Raw genomic sequence first — 20,961 nt, 5'->3', positions numbered from 1 at the left:
ACCCGAGGGCGCCCCGTGTGTACCGGCCCCGGCAGTCATACCAGGACCTCACGGACCGGGAATGCAGGAGGAGACTCCGGATGAGCCGGGAAACCGTGGCACACATCTGCCACCTGCTGGCACACCTGTCACCGCGTGGCACTGGCGGGGGACACCCTCTCCCCGTGTCCGTCAAGGTTACGGTGGCCCTGAACTTTTATGCAACGGGGTCATTCCAGGCACCGAGTGGGGACCTGTCCGGCATATCGCAGACATCGGTGCATCGGTGCATCCAGGCAGTGACAGATGCCCTTTATGCCATGGCGCACCGCTACATCCGCTTCCCCGTGGACCGGGCCAGCCAAGATGCCCGGGCCGTGGGCTTCTCTGCCGTTGCCGGGTTCCCCATGGTCCAGGGCGCGATCGATGGGATGCACGTCGCCGTGCGGCCACCTGCAGAGAACAGGACCGTGTTCACTAATAGGAAGGGGACCTATTCAATGAACGTACAGGTGGTCTGCGACCACCGCATGATGATCCTGCACGTCTGCGCCCGTCACCCAGGCAGTGTACACGACTCATTTGTGTTGTCGCGGTCATCCATCCCCGGCATGTACGAGGGACGCCATCCCCGGCTGAGGGGCTGGTTGCTGGGCGACAGGGGCTACCCATTGCGATCGTGGCTGATGACGCCTATACGGAGGCCACGCAATGAGGCGGAGAACCGCTACAATGATGCCCATGTAGCGACAAGGGGAGTGATCGAGAGGTGCTTTGGCGTGCTGAAGATGCGTTTCAGGTGCCTGGACCTCTCTGGGGGCGCCCTCCAGTATCGGTCAGATAGGGTCGGCCGCATCATTGTGGTGTGCTGCGTCCTGCACAACATAGCCCAGCAGAGGGGCGATGTGCCGCAGGCAGAGGAGGGCGGAGTGGAGGAGCAGCAGGAAGAGGCCCAGTCCTCCCCAGATGAGGGGGATGGGGGCAATGGTCAGGGCAGACGGGGTAGACACAGGCGGGTGGCTGTCCACCGTTACCGGCTGGCCCAGCGGGCACGGGACAGACTGATAGACGCCCGCTTCACTGACTAGATGGGCGTGGGAATCGGGTAGTATGGCCACAGACCGCACACCATGACAACAGCCGACCACCCACACCCCCCACCCATCCACCCACCCAGCACCCTCACCCCCCTCCCCAACCCCACACACCCCACCCGCATGCACACCACCCCCCCACCCCCAATTGCCGATCCACCGGCGGCACAACGGGCCAGGCTCACCCAGTTGTGGGTGGACGCGTGTCTATCGCAGGCCATGGAGGATGATGACAACCCGCCTCCGATGAGCTCCTGGCTCTACATCGTTGGACTATGTCTGACCCATGGCCACAGTACCACCATCCACCCGGACCATCCCTGCATGCGGCTGTGACACTGCAGCGCACGGTCCCGTCCTCTGCCCGGGGGATGTTGATGGCGGCCCAGGGGGAAGGGGGCAGACTCACCTGGGGCTGAGGTAAGACCACCCCTCACACACACACTTGCGCTCAACGTACATGACACGCCCGCACACTTTGGACAGAGCACAAAGGCAGCTTCGGTAGGTGTAACATTGACTTTAATAACCAAAGGAGTTCATGCACGTGCCCTAGCCCCTAAAACTCATCTGTGCCCTGCACCCGTGCCAACTTACTCAGTGTCTAATTGTTTGGCCTTACGGGGCCTTTGACTACGTCTACGTGGTTCCCCAGACGGTACAGCAGAACTGGAGGTGGACTCCTGTGATTCCTGCCCTCTGACACTGGATCCCTTTGGCGGCCGTTTCCTGAGGCGTCCTGGCCTAGATGGGCCAGGCTGCGGCCCGGGCGACTGGGATGGCGAGCTGCCAGCCTGTCCTGCCCGTTGCCCACCCGATGCACCTGGGACGGAAGGGGGGGAGTCCGAGGTGTCGCGGTGTACCGGGACCTCCCCTACAGAGGGAGCCGGGACGGACCACACCACCTCCTCCTCCCTCGGGGTGCCCGATGGCCCCCAGGCCTCTACATGGGTGGGGGATGCGAACGGACTGGCCATCCGACGCGCCCCCGACATCTGGCGCTGCCAGTCCTGGAGGCCCGTGCTGGTATCGACAGGGGTCTGCAGGTTTGCAGCCATGGAGCCCAGGGGGTTGTCGAACCCTGTCTGCGACAGTGCGACGCCAGCTCGCACATGGCCACTGGCGCCGATGCCCTCAGCGATGGCCTGCTGAGACTGGGCCATGGCCTGCAGAGACTGGGCCATGGCCTGCAGAGACTGGGCTATGGCCTGCTGAGACTGGGCCATGGCCTGCTGAGACTGGGCCATGGCCTGCTGAGACTGGGCTATGGCGTTGAGCGCCTCTGCCATCTGGCGCTGGCACTGGCTCATGGCCTCCTGTGAGAGGGCAGCCATTTCCTGGGCCACAGACGCCGCCTGCACGGAAGGCCCCAGGCCTCGCAAACCGTTCCCCATGTCTGACACCGTCGCACCCATTGCCTCCACCGCGGACGCCACCCGTGCGGTGTCAGCCTGTGTGGCACGCATGACCGGGACCACTCCCAGCTCCTGGACGCGGGTGGACCCCTCCACCTGCGACCGCAGCCGCCGCAAGCCACCCGTCACCCTATTCGCTCGTCTCCGTGTCGGTGGTTGCATCGGATCTATGTGTGGGTGTGGTAACTGCAGGAACCGGGATCCATCTGGGCGGCAGATGTTCGCTTGGCCTGGGCTGCCCTCCGACCGCCCGGTCCCTCTGCTGCTCCTACCTCCACCTGCTGTACCGGGATGGCTGTGTTGTGCGCACCAGTGAGTGTACCAGACGCCTCATCACTAAAGTGCCCAACCGTGGTGAGTGTTTCTGCGATGGTGGAGGGTGTTGGTGACAGCAGTGGCGTTGTGTCGTGCTCTTCGTCCCACTCTGAGTCCAAGGCACTTTGGGGTGGGGGTTCGTCTCCACCCATCCACTCTGAGTCACTGTCCGGTATTTCATCTTCCCGGGTAGGGGTGTCCTGGGTAGTGCTGTCCCGGGTAGTGCTGTCCCGGGTAGTGCTGTCCCGGGTAGGGGTGTCCTGGGTAGTGGTGTCCCGGGTAGGGGTGTCCTGGATAGTGGTGTCCTGGGTAGTGGTGTCCTGGCTCGGATGTGACGGGGGCCTGTGGCTGCCCCCCTCATCGCTGGGTGGTCGCTCCCGCACGTGACGGGGATGTCGTCTCCCTGTTGCTCCAGGTCTCTCCGTCTCCCATGGTGTGCGAGGGGCATCCTGCGGGCGTCGCATGCTGGAGGGTGCGGGTCTCTCCGTCTCCCGTGGTCTCCGAGGGGCATCCTGCGGGCGTCGCATGCTGGAGGGTGCGGGTCTCTCCGTCTCCTGTGGTCTCCGAGGGGCATCCTGCGGGCGTCGCATGCTGGAGGGTGCGGGTCTCTCCGTCTCCTGTGGTCTCCGAGGGGCATCCTGCGGGCGGTCTGCATCTGCGGGGATGTGTGCCTGGACGTTTGGTCCTGCGATACACAATGAAGCATGCATGGTTAGACATCAGGCAGTGATCAGGTGATACGGGGGAGGGGGATATAGGGGAGGGGGGATATGGGGACGGGCTGTTGGTGGCTCACTTGCTCGTGGGGCCCCGACCTCTGCATCAGCAACCTCCCGGTCCTCAGGTCCGCCAGCCAGTTCCAGGGCCCTTTCCTCGTGTACGGTCAGTGGCCTCTCATCAGCGGGCCCTCCTCCAGTCCTCACATGCTCCCTATTGCTGTGTGCGCGCTTCTCCTGTGGGGGGGGGGGGGGGGGTGGTGGCAGGGGTAAAAGGCAACAGTGTTACGCAGGTATATGAATGCACGCCATCGGTTGCGCGTGCATTGCAGAGGTTAAGGTTAGGGCTGGATTCACTTGGGGATATGGGGGATATGGGGCAGGGGGGATATGGGGGAGGGGGGATATGGGGGAGGGGCGGATATGGGGAGGGGGATATGGGGAGGGGGGATATGGGGGAGGGGGGATATGGGGGAGGGGGGATATGGGGAGGGGGGATATGGGGGAGGGGGGATATGGGGGAGGGGGGATATGGAGGAGGGGGGATATGGGGGATATGGGGGAGGGGGGATATTGGGGAGGGGGGATATGGGGGAGGGGGGATATGGGGGAGGGGGGATATGGGGGATATGAGGAGGGGGGGATATGGGGGATATGGGGGAGGCTCACCCTGCCTGCTCTGACGAGGTCGTTCACCTTCTTGTGGCACTGGGTGCCTGTCCGTGGTGTTAGGCCCACAGCGGTGACGGCCTCTGCCACCTCCCTCCACAGACGCCGGCTGTGGCGTGGGGCAACTCTGCGGCCGTGCCCGGGATACAGGGCGTCCCTCCTCTGCTCCACCGCGTCCAGGAGCGCCTCCACATCGCGTGACTCGAACCTCGGGGCTGAGCGACGGCCAGCCATCAAGTCGGGTGTTGCGGTCGGGTGTTGCGGTCGGGTGGGGGGGAGCTGCGCCGCCTTATGAGCCGTCACGCCGTGCAGCGCGTATGACGCTGCACGGCGTGAACCACTGCGCAAGCACGGATCCCGTTACGTCGCTGCTAGCCCATTTCGGGCCGCAGACTATCGGCCCATTTTTATGACGTGACGCAAGTGGGATTTGCGCCGTTTTTTGCGCCGATCGGCGGAGTTTCCGCCGATAACGGAGAATTTCGCCCCTGATGCCGGGCCACCGATTCTCCGGCAGCCGGATAATCGCCGCCAAAAACGCCCGCGCGGTCGCCACGGCGCTGGTCGGGGGCCATTGAAAGCGGCCCCCACGGCGATTCTGCGCACTCGACGGGCCGAGTCCTGCCACCATTGTTCACATATGGTCCCACCCGGCAGGACATTGCTGTTCTGGCTGTGGGGGCCGTCCTGGTGGGGGTGGGCGGATCCGACTCTGGGGGAGGGCTCCACGGTGGCCAGGCCCGCGATCGGGGGCTACCGATCGGTGGTGGGCGTGCTCATTCCGGTTGGGGGCCTATGTTCCTCTGTGACGGGCCCCTGTGGGGCTCCGCCATGTTGCCCGGGTACCGGACCCGCGCCGTCCGTCGCGTGTATGCGCGGACCAGCGCCGACTGTGCAGGGCTGGTCAGTGCTTTGCGCTGCTCTGGCGCCATTCAAACCCCTGAAATCCGGAGAATAACTGGGCCAGGAGGCGCGTTGACGCCGGAGCACACCACTCCGGTGTTTACGCCGGCGTCAACACTTGGCCGGGATTTCGGAGAATCCCGGCCATTGAGTGGAATTCTCCCTCCTTTATGCAGAGTGCGGCAGCGGTGGGGTGGGGATGGGTGGGACGGGGTGGGACGGGGGGGATTTTAAGTCATCATCCCCAACAGCGGCTTTCTCTGTCATGTTGCTCTGAACTTAGTTTTAAAAGAACTTGAAGGGGTGGGTCCCTGAACGTTATACTGGCAAGGCAGGTTCAGATTGAGCCCGCATCACCAGCAACTTCATTTTTTAAAGAGCAGGGTACCCTTTTTAAAGGCTTAAAGGCTCCCCCATACACAAAAGTTAGAATGGCACTGCCGCCTGGCACTGCCCCGACAATGCCATTGGCGCTGCCCAGGTATTGCTCCTTGACACTGCCTTGGCATTGCCTGGGGATTCTCACATGGGCGATGACTGACACAGTTCTGTTTACCAATGTTTGCCCACTTGACTTTGCAAGTGCGTTTCATGCCCAACAGGGCAATAATGGTTCCTACCTCTTGCTGGAGTGCTGTGCATTGTTCTGAGAACCATTGACCGTCACAGAGGTAATGGTCATCAATTTAAATCTGCTTCAAACCAGAGTTAATCAAGACGTAAAAGGCAAAATTTATAACCACTGTGTTGCGCCCGGCACAGATTGGGGCACGCAGAGTGAATGGCGGGAAACTCCCTCTCCAGGTGGCGAGTTCTGGATCTCGCCCAAAAATGGCGAGAATATCGTTAACCCTCATTTGCATTCATTTCAATCTCATTAGCGAGATTGAAGTCGAATGCTGCGGCCTCCTGGGAATTACTCGACTCCCCAGAGAGAAATTACACGGGTGTTGTGTCGTACCCCTTTTTAAAATCGTGAAGTTGGCGCGATGGCTTCTGAGGGGAAGTGAGGAGGAATGCTCTCTTCATCTCCAGATTCTAATAGGACTAGGCTGTGTCTATCAGCCGAGGAATGCCAGAACGTGGCCCAGTCACTGAAGAACATCGCTGGAGGCATCGACACCATGGTGCAGATGATGGGGAGCCTCAAGGACTGGCAGTGCCAGATGACTCAATGATTTCTGGAGCTCAATCCAGCTGCCAACCCATCCCATGGAGTGCACACTAGAACTTTCCTCACAGCGAGTTATCATCAGCTCATACCCCCCAATCCCCCCTCCCCCATTTTACTCCTCCCCCCCACATTTCCCTCTTTCCCCCCCTCCCACCATTTCCCTCTTTCCCCTTTCGCCCTCCATTCCCCTGCCCCCACCCCCCATCCCACCATCTCCTCCCTGACCACCCTCGTCCCCCCCTCCAAGGGTCTGTGTAACATTACTCCAGGGTGAACTACACAGGGCAGGAGAGTGTTGATAATTAGCTGTGAGGAAAGCTCTGGTGCTCCTCAGTTTCTGCACAAGTGTGACTACGGCACGCTCACACCCATCCTCGGAATGGGGTCGGCATTTTGATCTTGACCACTGTGTCTGCGGATGGGTGTGGTGGAGCGGAGTGCAACAGGGGGATTGTTGCAGACAATTCTGCCGCCAATATTAACACGACCGAGGCGTCACATGTATCAGGTGTTACATGTTTTCATAGTGACCATGTTGCATTTCCATTCCTCCTAACCACAGACAGTGAATGCCCCAGTGCCCACTCAGTGCCCCTCTCTCTTCTTGGTCTTTCCTGGTCTCGTGTTTTGCCTAGATGTGTCCCTGGGGTGCACATCAGAGATGGAGGCAGCCTGATACTTTCCGTGCCCTGTGGCCTTTCATGCCCTTGGCTGACATCCTCTGGAGCGCCGGGAGCTGGATGGCCCTGGCTAACTCACCAATGTCACAGGCATCACCGTGCCACTCTGTTCTGCCCGCTGTCCTTGAAATGGGCCGGTGTCAGGAGGGGGGGATGCAGTCCTCTCCAGGTTGGCCTCAGCGCTTCCTCTTCTCTGACGGCACCGGTATGGCCCTGCGGGGCTCCATGGGATGGGTGGTGAGCTCCAAAAACATCTGAGTCATCTGGCCCTGCCAGTCCTGGAGGCTCCCCATTGTCTGCAGCATGGTGTCGATGCCTTCAGCTATGTTCTTCAGTGACTGGGTCACGTTCTGGCATTCCTCGGTAATGGCCATCTGAATCTGGGACATGTCCCTCATCGACTCGGACATGATGTCGAGGCCGTCAGACATGGTCATGACAGACAGATCCATGCCTTGGGCACCGCCACTCAAGATGTGGACGTCATGCCTCAAAGTTTCCACGACGGTCGCCACCCTTGCAGTGTTTGTTTTAATTTAAAGTGCCCAATTCTTGCAGTGTTGACCTCGGGGCCACGCATTGTTGGCACCATCCCCTGCGTCTGAAGCCTTTAGGACTCCTCCAATCGGCTTTGCAGTCCCTCGAATGGCGCTGTCAGCCCCTCCTGAATGTCACGGCTGTGTCCTATCATCTGCATCAGTTCTGGGAGAAACTTGTCCAGAGACTCGGCATTTGACTGGGACCCAGCTGAGTCCAGGCCTCTAACTGTTGTCTACCTTGGATGTTCTTGCCATCACCCGATATACATCAGCAACTGTGTGGTGCTCACCAGATTGTGCCCCAGAGGCATGTCCACTAATGTCGCCCACCGACTGATGGAAGCTGGGGGTGATAGTTGTGATGCCTCGATGGTGGTCTGCTCGGAGTTCTGCTCTGAGGTGGTCTCTTGGGTGGCGGGGCTGAGAACTAATCCGGATGGTCTGGCCTCATCAGATGGAGATCCTGCGAGACAATGGACATGTGGTCAGTGAGAGGGAAGGATAATTTTGTCTGACATGAACAACTCGAGACAGGTCATCTGGGTGAAGGGGCAGTGGGTTCTCACCTCTGTGGCGCAGGCAAACCTTGCTGTTGGTGACTGCTCTGCCCTCGGACAACCCCACGATTTACAGGACCCGTTCCTCATAGGGGTTGAGGACTCAGATCTCTGGCATCCCATCCCCAGTCTTGGCCCTTTCCCGCTTATTATGGGCTATCTTTTCCTGCAGGGTCAAAGGTACGGCAGTGTGAGCCACACGCTTGGTGAGTCAGGGGGGTCCATAACAGGTGGCATGTGTGGGTACCACACCTGGACATGAAGGGGTGCTGGTGGATGCCAGGGGGTCCTGAGGAACAAGCTCGAAGATCAGGGGCGTCATTCTCCGACCCCCCGCCGGGTCGGAGAATGGCCGTTGGCCGCCGTGAATCCCGCCCCCGCCCCCGCCGAAGTCTCCGAAGGGAGAAAAGTCGGCGGGGCGTTAATGGCGCCGCTGCCGCGGAGAATGTCACGGGTCTGCGCAAGGCAGCCGATTTTCGGCCTGCCGATATTCTCCCTTCCGGATGGGCCGAAGTCCCGTCGACGTGATGACCGTTCACGTCGACGTGAATCAAACCTCCTTTTCATCGGCGTGACCCGGTGCTCCAGGCTCACGCCGACCAGCGAGGAGGTGAGTGACGGCCTGGGGGGTTGGCTCTGGGCAGGAAATGGCGTGGCCGCAGACTGATTGCCTGAGGAGAGGTGTGTCTCGGCTTGTGTGTGTGTGCGGCGGGGGGGGGGGGGGGTGGTTAGAGTAGGCTGGGCTCCGGGGGAGTGCCGGGAGGGGGTCTGTGCCGGGGTGGAGGTTGGGGGTTGTGGAGGGGGTCCGTGCCGGGGTGGAGGTTGGGGGGGGGGGTCCGTGCTGGGGTGGAGGTTGGGGGTTGGGGAGGGGGTCCGTGCCGGGGTGGAGGTTGGGGAGGGGGTCCGTGCCGGGGTGGAGGTTGGGGAGGGGGTCCGTGCCGGGGTGGAGGTTGGGGAGGGGGTCCGTGCTGGGGTGGAGGTTGGGGGTTGGGGAGGGGGTCCGTGCCGGGGTGGAGGTTGGGGAGGGGGTCCGTGCCGGGGTGGAGGTTGGGGAGGGGGTCCGTGCCGGGGTGGAGGTTGGGGGGGGGTCCGTGCTGGGGTGGGTGTTGGGGAGGGGGTCCGTGCCGGGGTGGAGGTTGGGGGGGGGGGGGTCCGTGCCGGGGTGGGTGATGGGAGGGCAAATGAGTTGGTCCACCTGGCCAGGTGCCAGCCTCCAACAGTTGGACCCATGCGGTCCATGCCACCTGGCTGGGGGGAGGAGGGGATATGGGCAATGTTGACATGTCGTCGTTCCCCTCCCCCCCACCAGGCCGTCATGTTTTCAGACCATCCAGCGATGTTGGCTGCCGTGGTGGCAGCCGCTCATGTCTATGTTGCCCTGGGTGAGGAGGAGGAGGAGGAGGAGGAGGAGGAGCGTGCCAAAGAGGCGGCGCAGGCTGCCGCAGAGGGGCAGGCGGCAGCCGCCCAGGCTGGAGGGACACCTGACCGACAGGACGAGGAGGGGGAGGAGGACGTCGCGGCCCCACGGCAACGGAGGCACCCGAGGGCGCCCCGTGTGTACCGGCCCCGGCTGTCATACCAGGACCTCACGGACCGGGAATGCAGGAGGAGACTCCGGATGAGCCGGGAAACCGTGGCACACATCTGCCACCTGCTGGCACACCTGTCACCGCGTGGCACTGGCGGGGGACACCCTCTCCCCGTGTCCGTCAAGGTTACGGTGGCCCTGAACTTTTATGCAACGGGGTCATTCCAGGCACCGAGTGGGGACCTGTCCGGCATATCGCAGACATCGGTGCATCGGTGCATCCGGGCAGTGACAGATGCCCTTTATGCCATGGCGCACCGCTACATCCGCTTGCCCGTGGACCGGGCCAGCCAAGGTGCCCGGGCCGTGGACTTCTCTGCCATTGGCGGGTTCCCCATAGTCCAGGGCGCGATCGATGGGATGCACGTCGCCGTACGGCCACCTCCAGATAACAGGGCCGTGTTCACTAATAGGAAGGGGACCGATTCGATGAACGTACAGGTGGTCTGCGACCACCGCATGATGATCCTGCACGTCTGCGCCCGTCACCCAGGCAGTGTACACGACTCATTCATGTTGTCGCGGTCATCCATCCCCGGCATGTACGAGGGACGCCATCCCCGGCTGAGGGGCTGGTTGCTGGGCGACAGGGGCTACCCATTGCGATCGTGGCTGATGACGCCTATACGGAGGCCACGCAATGAGGCGGAGAACCGCTACAATGATGCCCATGTAGCGACAAGGGGAGTGATCGAGAGGTGCTTTGGCGTGCTGAAGATGCGTTTCAGGTGCCTGGACCTCTCTGGGGGCGCCCTCCAGTATCGGTCAGATAGGGTCGGCCGCATCATTGTGGTGTGCTGCGTCCTGCACAACATAGCCCAGCAGAGGGGCGATGTGCCGCAGGCAGAGGAGGGCGGAGTGGAGGAGCAGCAGGAAGAGGCCCAGTCCTCCCCAGATGAGGGGAATGGGGGCAATGGTCAGGGCAGACGGGGTAGACACAGACGGGTGGCTGTCCACCGTTACCGGCTGGCCCAGCGGGCACGGGACAGACTGATAGACGCCCGCTTCACTGACTAGATGGGCGTGGGTATCGGGTAGTATGGCCACAGACCGCACACCATGACAACAGCCGACCACCCACACCCCCCACCCATCCACCCACCCATCACCCTCACCCCCCTCTCCAACCCCACACACCCCACCCGCATGCACACCACCCCCCCACTCCCAATTGCCGATCCACCGGCGGCACAACGGGCCGGGCTCACCCAGTTGCGGGTGGACGTGTGTCTATCGCAGGCCATGGAGAATGATGACAACCCGCCTCCGATGAGCTCCTGGCTCTACATCGTTGGACTATGTCTGACCCATGGCCACAGTACCACCATCCACCCGGACCATCCCTGCATGCGGCTGTGACACTGCAGCGCACGGTCCCGTCCTCTGCCCGGGGGATGTTGATGGCGGCCCAGGGGGAAGGGGGCAGACTCACCTGGGGCTGAGGTAAGACCACCCCTCACACACACACTTGCGCTCAACGTACATGACACCCCCGCACACTTTGGACAGAGCACAAAGGCAGCTTCGGTAGGTGTAACATTGACTTTAATAACCAAAGGAGTTCATGCACGTGCCCTAGCGCCTAAAACTCATCTGTGCCCTGCACCCGTGCCAACTTACTCAGTGTCTAATTGTTTGGCCTTACGGGCCCTTTGACTACGTCTACGTGGTTCCCCAGATGGTACAGCAGAACTGGAGGTGGACTCCTGTGATTCCTGCCCTCTGACACTGGAACCCTTTGGCGGCCGTTTCCTGGGGCGTCCTGGCCTAGATGGGCCAGGCTGCGGCCCGGGTGACTGGGATGGCGAGCTGCCAGCCTGTCCTGCCCGTTGCCCACCTGATGCACCTGGGACGGAAGGGGGGGAGTCCGAGGTGTCGCGGTGTACCGGGACCTCCCCTACAGAGGGAGCCGGGACGGACCACACCACCTCCTCCTCCCTCAGGGTGCCCGATGGCCCCCAGGCCTCTACATGGGTGGGGGATGCGAACGGACTGGCCATCCGACGCGCCCCCGACATCTGGCGCTGCCAGTCCTGGAGGCCCGTGCTGGTATCGACAGGGGTCTGCAGGTTTGCAGCCATGGAGCCCAGGGGGTTGTCGAACCCTGTCTGCGACAGTGCGACGCCAGCTCGCACATGGCCACTGGCGCCGATGCCCTCAGCGATGGCCTGCTGAGACTGGGCCATGGCCTGCAGAGACTGGGCCATGGCCTGCAGAGACTGGGCTATGGCCTGCTGAGACTGGGCCATGGCCTGCTGAGACTGGGCCATGGCCTGCTGAGACTGGGCTATGGCGTGCTGAGACTGGGCTATGGCGTTGAGCGCCTCTGCCATCTGGCGCTGGCACTGGCTCATGGCCTCCTGTGAGAGGGCAGCCATTTCCTGGGCCACAGACGCCGCCTGCACGGAAGGCCCCAGGCCTCGCAAACCGTTCCCCATGTCTGACACCGTCGCACCCATTGCCTCCACCACGGACGCCACCCGTGCGGTGTCAGCCTGGGTGCCACGCATGACCGGGACCACTCCCAGCTCCTGGACGCGGGTGGACTCCTCCACCTGCGACCGCAGCCGCCGCAAGCCACCCGTCACCCTATTCGCTCGTCTCCGTGTCGGTGGTTGCATCGGATCTATGTGTGGGTGTGGTAACTGCAGGAACCCGGGATCCATCTGGGCGGCAGATGTTCGCTTGGCCTGGGCTGCCCTCCGACCGCCCGGTCCCTCTGCTGCTCCTACCTCCACCTGCTGTACCGGGACGGCTGTGTTGTGCGCACCAGTGAGTGTACCAGACGCCTCATCACTAAAGTGCCCAACCGTGGTGAGTGTTTCTGCGATGGTGGAGGGTGTTGGTGACAGCAGTGGCGTTGTGTCGTGCTCTTCGTCCCACTCTGAGTCCATGGCACTTTGGGGTGGGGGTTCGTCTCCACCCATCCACTCTGAGTCACTGTCCGGTATTTCGTCTTCCCGGGTAGGGGTGTCCTGGGTAGTGCTGTCCCGGGTAGTGCTGTCCCGGGTAGTGCTGTCCCGGGTAGTGCTGTCCCGGGTAGTGGTGTCCCGGGTAGGGGTGTCCTGGGTAGTGGTGTCCCGGGTAGGGGTGTCCTGGATAGTGGTGTCCTGGGTAGTGGTGTCCTGGCTCGGATGTGACGGGGGCCTGTGGCTGTCCCCCTCATCGCTGGGTGGTCGCTCCCGCACGTGACGGGGGTGTCGTCTCCCTGTTGCTCCAGGTCTCTCCGTCTCCCGTGGTCTCCGAGGGGCATCCTGCGGGCGTCGCATGCTGGAGGGTCCGGGTCTCTCCGTCTCCCGTGGTCTCCGAGGGGCATCCTGCGGGCGTCGCATGCTGGAGGGTCCGGGTCTCTCCGTCTCCCGTGGTCTCCGAGGGGCATCCTGCGGGCGTCGCATGCTGGAGGGTTCGGGTCTCTCCGTCTCCCGTGGTCTCCGAGGGGCATCCTGCGGGCGTCGCATGCTGGAGGGTTCGGGTCTCTCCGTCTCCCGTGGTCTCCGAGGGGCATCCTGCGGGCGTCGCATGCTGGAGGGTGCGGGTCTCTCCGTCTCCCGTGGTCTCCGAGGGGCATCCTGCGGGCGGTCTGCATCTGCGGGGATGGGTGCCTGGACGTTTGGTCCTGCGATACACAATGAAGCATGCATGGTTAGACATCAGGCAGTGATCAGGTGATACGGGAGAGGGGGATATAGGGGAGGGGGGATATGGGGACGGGCTGTTGGTGGCTCACTTGCTCGTGGGGCCCCGACCTCTGCATCAGCAACCTCCCGGTCCTCAGGTCCGCCAGCCAGTTCCAGGGCCCTTTCCTCGTGTACGGTCAGTGGCCTCTCATCAGCGGGCCCTCCTCCAGTCCTCACATGCTCCCTATTGTTGTGTGCGCGCTTCTCCTGGGGGGGGGGGGGGGTGGGAGGGGGGTGGTGGCAGGGGTAAAAGGCAACAGTGTTAGGCAGGTATATGAATGCACGCCATCGGTTGCGCGTGCATTGCAGAGGTTAAGGTTAGGGCTGGATTCACTTGGGGATATGGGGGATATGGGGGAGGGGGGGATATGGGGGAGGGGGGGGATATGGGGGAGGGGGGATATGGGGGAGGGGGGGATATGGGGGAGGGGGGGATTTGGGGGAGAGGGGATATGGGGGATATGGGGGACGCTCACCCTGCCTGCTCTGACGAGGTCGTTCACCTTCTTGTGGCACTGGGTGCCTGTCCGTGGTGTTAGGGCCACAGCGGTGACGGCCTCTGCCACCTCCCTCCACAGACGCCGGCTGTGGCGTGGGGCAACTCTGCGGCCGTGCCCGGGATACAGGGCGTCCCTCCTCTGCTCCACCGCATCCAGGAGCGCCTCCACATCGCGTGACTCGAACCTCGGGGCTGAGCGACGGCCAGCCATCAAGTCGGGTGTTGCGGTCGGCTGTTCCGGTCGGGTGGGGGGGAGCTGCGCGGCCTTATGAGCCGTCACGCCGTGCAGCGCGTATGACGCTGCACGGCGTTAACCACTGCGCAAGCGCGGATCCCGTTACGTCGCTGCTAGTCCATTTCGGGCCGCAGACTATCGGCCCATTTTTATGACGTGACGCAAGTGGGATTTGCGCCGTTTTTTGCGCCGATTGGCGGAGTTTCCGCCGATAACGGAGAATTTCGCCCCAGATGTAGGGAAGGTGCAAGGTGTCAGCCAGTGATTTTTGAGGGTGGGGTTTGGGAATTTGTAGGGTGGCATGCGGACCCGATGCCAGGAGAGAGATGGTAACTTACCCTTGCAGCTTGTTGGAGGTCGTTGGTCTTCTTCTGACATCGGGCACTAGACCGCCTGGTCAAGCTGCCCGCACTGACAGTCACTGCTACTGCCTCCCAGGCACCATTGTTGACCCAGCTACTGGTCCTCCGACTCCCTCGGGGGAACAGGGTGGCCTGTCTCTCATCCACAGCATTGAGAAGCCTGGCCAGGTCAGCATCGCCAAAGTGAGGAGCAGGTCTGCACGCTGCCAGGCTTGTGTGTTGACTGGGAGTGAGTGGTCTTGAAGCATTTAAAGGCAACTCTCTCTTATTCGCGTGAGAAGCTGAGGCATGAGTCAGACCAATCAGACGTTGGAGAAGCAAGTAATGTCGAGAATCTCATGGGGGCTCATTTTTTGGCACTAAGCGCCACTAAATATGGACTGCGATCTCGCTGACGCGGCCATCGAAAAACACCCTGCCAAACATGTCCAAAATGACACTTTGAAATGTTTCCGTTAAATCGTGCTCAAAGATAAAAAAGTGGATACACAATGCTGTGGAACATACCCTGAAGGAGTCAAGGGCATTCAAAAGGAAAAATGTTCAATTGGATGCTTCAGCTTAAAAAATAATTTGTTTTGACTTATCGGCAAAATGTCTTAAGATGTATCACAGCACTTGAATAATTTAATTGAGGACAGATTCGTATTGATGGACACTTTGAGCAAACGGTCAATATTCACACCAAAATCCTTTTCCGTCTCAGCTAATGTTCAATACAAGTTACATTGTTACTTATTCAGATTAATATCCATCTGACATCCCTTAGCCTATCCACTTTTAATTGTTCCAAATCTCTGAATGCAACAGACCTCTGCGATTTTAAACTATAATTCTTTTTAAATATGATTAACACAGTGGAAAAACCTCAGAAAATTAATGTTGCGCTGCTAAAACATCAAAAGTACATGACATGAATATGAAAGAAAGAACTCTAGCTGTGTTGACAGTAATGTCAAGTTACTATTTACAAATGATGCTTCCTGTGCAACACGCGCAACATTTATTTTCTGTCTCAGAGTTAATTCAGAGGTAACGAGTGGACATCAGGGATTCTCTGGTCCTCAGCGGTCTGCTCTTTGCTGGTTACAGGGTGCCATTTGTCAATGGAGCTTCCCATTGAAGCCATGCATGTCGCCAAGAAACCCAGCGGGAAGAGACAGTCCCAACAACCGGAGAATTCCGGCCCAGGTATTTCAAAGGAATAACTCAAAGTTGCAACTGGGTCATTTCTCCCTTCTCTGCCCGACTGTTAGTTGGGTGGGGGAAATTTCCCACTTACTCTGGAACCCAACCAGCTTTCTCATTTCAATAGGAAGGAAGCACAGTGGGTTCTGTTACGGGTGGGTTGCTTCAACCTGCCAGATTACCACCCAGGTGAAAATTACCCCCAATATCATTCAGTGAATTCTTACATGACGAGTGCCGCCGCTCTGCCAACCTATCCTAATTAGTACACATGCCCTGTTGTGATCCTTCAAACATGACACTGTCTGTCCCAAATTAATGCTGGTGATAACCTCCCATTCAAATAAAATTTGTTTCAAACCGAACCAATTACCTTTGTAATACGATGATTTATGTGTGGCAAAATCACACACGTTAAGCTAAACTGTGGACATCTGCCACGCAATTAGATTCAAATAAGTGATTATCTGAATAAAAATTATTTAAATCTATGCTGAATTTATATTTATATTTCAGGAGTTGGCAGGATATTGATTTTTTTGTTCAAATGAACACCAACCAATCATGGACAGACAGATATGCTAAGTGACTGATTGGGTGGGAGGGATAGAGTGTCCTTCTTAATACAGAAACAGTCAGATGACATGGACATCACAAACTGGGGATGGGAAGCATTCCCTGCATCGGTATGTCTAGGCCTTTGGTACGCTCATTAGTAGACCTTGGGCCTCTTTTAAATTAGACCAGAATGTGGTGGATTCCTGGGGCGAAATTCTCCTACCCGCCCCACCACATTTCTGCGCCGACCGGCCGGCGGGAGTCTCCGTAACACCGGCCGGTCAATGGGGTTTCCAATTGTGGGGCAGCCCCACGCCGTCGGGAAACCCCCGGGCGCCGGCAAAACGGAGACTCCCGCCGGCGGAGAATGACGCCCCAGATGTGCATCTCCAGGCAGCTTGACACGCAATGCATGATTGGTGGCAATCCTCTTGTTGGTCCGTGGAGGAGATGGCAATCAAGTGTATGAAGGAAATTGGTCGGAGTAAAGGTGATGGGGTGTAAGCCGAGGGCATTCAAACATCTTCACATCGGAGGTAAGTATTTGTTTATAATCTTACCTTTTCGACAGTGGCCTCCACTGGTTACTTTAAAGACCGCTGGTTAGACTCTTTGAAGACTTTAACTCATCAATCTTTACAGCAGCTACATTCAGGGCAACTCAGTTTTCAATGAGTTCCTGTTTCAGGTGCAAGCACTGGACACCTAGAGCAGGATTCTCCGATCCCCCGCCGGATGGGAGAATCGCCGGAGGTCGGCGTGAATCCCGCCCCCGCTATCCTCCCAATTCTCCCTCCCCCAAAAACCGGCCCGGCGTGAGTTGCGCCGCCCACCTCGGAGATAGGTGGGATCCGGCGCAACTCAATGGGCATCGGGGCCGCCCGAATTCTCAGGCCTGCGATGGGCCGAAGTCCCGCCCATCTGTAGCCGGTCCCGTCGCCGTAAATTAGAGTCGATCCCATACCGGCGGGACCTGGCGGCACGGGTGGGCTCCAGGGTTCCTGGGGGTCGCGGGGGGATCTGGCTCCGGGAGGTGCCCCCACGGTGGCCTGGCCCGTGGTAGGGGCCCACCGATTCGCGGGCGAGCCTGTGCCGTGGGGGTACTCTATTGTTCCGCACCGGAGGGCGTGGTCCTCCGCCATTCCCGGTGCGGAAGCGATTCCCTCTGCACATGCATGGGGATGACGCCAGCACCCGCTGGCACTCCCGCGCATGCGCCAACTCGCGGCGGCTGGCGGAGGCCCTTCGGTGTCAGCTGGAGGACTCCGCACCTTTGGGGCGGCCCGATGCCGGAGTGGTTCACGCCACTCCATCCAGCCGGGACCCCTCGCCCCGCCAGGTTCGGGAGAATCCCGCCCCTCTAGTTCAACTTTTACCGATATGATAGGAGGCCCACTCCTATCATGAAATGCACATGAGAAGATTCACTCGACTGATACCTGGGGTGGGGTGGGGGGCGGGTGCTATCTTACAAGGAAAGTTTGGGCAGGTTGGGCCTGTATCTGTTGGTGTTTAGAAGACTGAGAGGTGATCATATTGAAACATATAAGATCCAGAGGGGACTTGACCGGGTGGATGCTGAGAGGATGTGTTGCCTTGTGGGAGAGACGAGAACCAGGAGACACAGATTAAAAATAAGGGGCTTCTCATTGAAGATGGAGGTGAGAAGATTTTTGTTCAGAGGACCAAGATTCTTTGGAACTCTCTTCCCCAGAAAGCAGTGGAGTTAGAGTTAATGAATATTTTTAAGGTAGAGGTAGGTAGATTCTTGACAAACAAGGGAGTCAAAGGTTATCGGAGGTAGGTGGAATGTGGTACTATGGCCACAGCTCGATCAGCCATGACCTTCGTGAATTGCAGAGCAGGTACAAGGGCCCAAATAGCCTACACTTGCTCCTAATGTGTGTTCCCATATATATGTTGCCAATTTTTGTAAATACATTCACAAGGAATACCAACTTTGTTTTCTGAATTCATGATGCATTTGGGTATGCTAAAATTAATGCCCAATCAAAAATACTGGGAAGAATGTTTTCTAACTGGTGAGATAGAACCATAGAAGTACTACAGTTCAGAAGGAGGCTATTTGGCCCATTGATTCTGCACCGACACTTTGAAAGATCACTCCACTCAAACGCACTGCCCGCTCTATACCGATTACCCCTTAACATAAGCTGCACATCTTTGGACTGTGGGAGGAAACCGGAGCATCCAGAGGATACCCACACCAACATGGGTAGCATGTACAAACTCCACACAGACAGTAACACAGCCGGAATCGAACCCACGTCCCTGAAGCTGTTGGACAGCAGTGCTAACCAGTGTGCCGCCCCATTGAAGATTTGTAAACAAGTTTTTGTGGAAATAAGCAAGGACCTCAGTTTGTTTTATGTATGTGAGGTGGTGGGGGCAAATCATTCATGAGGGAATGTCAAGCAGATATGAGAGAGCATCATCTTCACAGTGGCTGTAGGGTTAGGATCGAAAAAAATGGAGAAAGGAATATCAGAAAAACATGGAAATAGTTTCCATCTCTTTCCTAAACAAGGAAGTAGCAATCTGAAAAGAATGCACAACTTCATCTGCCCAGATTACATTAGTTTCAGATTTCATTTCAACTGCCCATCCTGGGGAGAAGGAATCTCTTGATGGAAGTTCCTGCCTGAAAGAGCAGAAGTCTTTAACCAAACCTCTGATCAAGAGCCCTATATCCACCCCTTTAGTTCAGTGTCAAATTTTGTTTAGTATTTTTGTGAAGTGCCTTGGGACAAATGGTTAACAAATCTGGGTCACCTATCATCATTCAGAAACGCAATTTCCAAACTTTAATTGCCAAAACACAAGGCAGCCGCTTCAGGCCTTTCTTAAAGAAAACTCCAGCTACTTTCAGGTAAAGTTGAATGGAACATTACCTCAGAGTAGCTGAAGATCTTTTTCATTTCTCAGACTAACTTGCAGGCAACTTCTCCTCAAATTAAGCTGGCAAAATGTGTTTGCTACGATAGACCCTGGGACGTGAAGCAGTGTTTGGCATTGCAGCTGCGTCTTCACGGGGGATTTTGTTTTCAGAATCCAAATCGGGAAGGATGAGGGGTAGGGGGAAGTAGTAAAGAGAGCCACAGCTGGAGGGAGAGCAAGTAGAAGGATGCATGTTCGGAGAAATCCTGACTTTCCCAGCAGTGTGCATGGGCCCGGGAGAATACAGTTCTCTGAAGAACGATATATGAGGAGGCTTTTGCATTTCTCCAGGGAGGTAGTGACAGAACTGTGTCATATTCCACAAGAAAACATGCAGACAAATGCTGGAGTTAGGACATTGCAACCTCTCTACAATCAAGGTCACTGCAGCCCTTCACTTCTTTGTTTCCGACTCCTTCCAGACTGCCACATGGGACAGCAGCAACACCAGCCAGCGTGCAATCAATAGAGGATGACGGATGCCTGGTTGCTAGAGCAAAACGCTTTTCTCCTGGGTATTCACAAGCAGCAGCTTAGGATGCCGGGATATGCAGAGATCGCGGGATTACCCCTCGTCCGAGACGTTATTGATTGTTTTTCTCTGGCAGATCACCTGCCATATGTTAGCAGAGCGAAACAAAAGACAGGCGGCAGGATTCTCCGTTCCTGAGACCCGTTGGCTGACGCCAATATCGTAAGAGACGATCGGGCGGAAAATCCCTGTTTACGACCAAATCGGGGGCGGTGCCTGTTTTAAGATACTTCCCCCCTCCAAAACAGAGTCATCGAGGAGTACGCCGCATGCCGTTGGGATGGCTTTAGGATGTGACCTGAAGGCCCTCCCCTTATGCTCTGCCCCCGATGGACTGAGTTTCCGATGGCGCGGGACACGTGTGCTCTCAGTTTTCGTGACCCCGGCCGGCGTGGCAGCTGTAGACTGTGTCCAGCGCCGCCACAGTCGGGGGGGGGGGGCGAGCTGTGCTGCTGGCCGGGTAGGGCTTCGACGAGGGCTGGGGAGACTGGTGGGGGGTGGCCCTGGGTGGCGATGGGGGGTCCAGGGGGCACTATCTGGCCGGTCGGTCCGCCTGCGGCCGGGCGCATGCACAGCCACGGACCGGCAATTCTCGATGCATTTATATCGGGAAGGCCGTGCATTTTACGTGGCGTGGCTGCTAGCGCCTCATCAGTCAGAGCATCGCTGTGGGGGGGGGGGGGGGGGGGGGGGGCTTTTTCATTGTAAAACCAGACACTTCAGTCATAATATCCACTCATGTATGTAATGAGATGCAGACAGGCAGTGATTGAACACAGGATGACCAATAAGCACACAACACAGTGCAGCCAATCACCAGACAGGACACCACCACTATAAAGCCAGAGGGCACTATGTTTCCAGCTCTCTCGGGACCCAGCCACTGAGACAGTCAGAGTCCGCGAGCTAGCAAGTGCAAACACCATGCAGTAGATAGTAAGTCTGGTCAGGCTACTACAAGGTCTCCAGTCAGTTCAGTATAGTGTCGACCCACAGCTGAATATGTATATCAGTTCTATCATTGAATAAAACAGTGTTGGATCTTCTCCAGTGTTAGATGCCTGTTTCTAGCTTCCCTGCATCGAGTGCAGTCGACATCGAACCTACCTGCCTAACACATCAACTTCCTCCGGACATATCCTTAAAATTGGAGAGTCCAGCCCTCAGTGTTGATTCGGGGGGCAGGATTCATGGACTTCCACAACAGCAAAACTGGCCACACACCTGGACTGATTCAGTGATTAAGGTGGGGCTAGCACCGGTGCCACGCAAAAGACAATCGATTCTAAAGAGAAACGGTGTGAGATTTGCTGGGTTCATGAT

The sequence above is a fragment of the Scyliorhinus torazame genome, chromosome 3 (assembly GCF_047496885.1).
Source record: "Scyliorhinus torazame isolate Kashiwa2021f chromosome 3, sScyTor2.1, whole genome shotgun sequence".
In the NCBI taxonomy this organism is placed as follows: domain Eukaryota; kingdom Metazoa; phylum Chordata; class Chondrichthyes; order Carcharhiniformes; family Scyliorhinidae; genus Scyliorhinus; species Scyliorhinus torazame.
The sequence above is the reverse complement of the archived record's forward strand: the minus strand, read 5'-3'. Positions refer to the sequence as shown.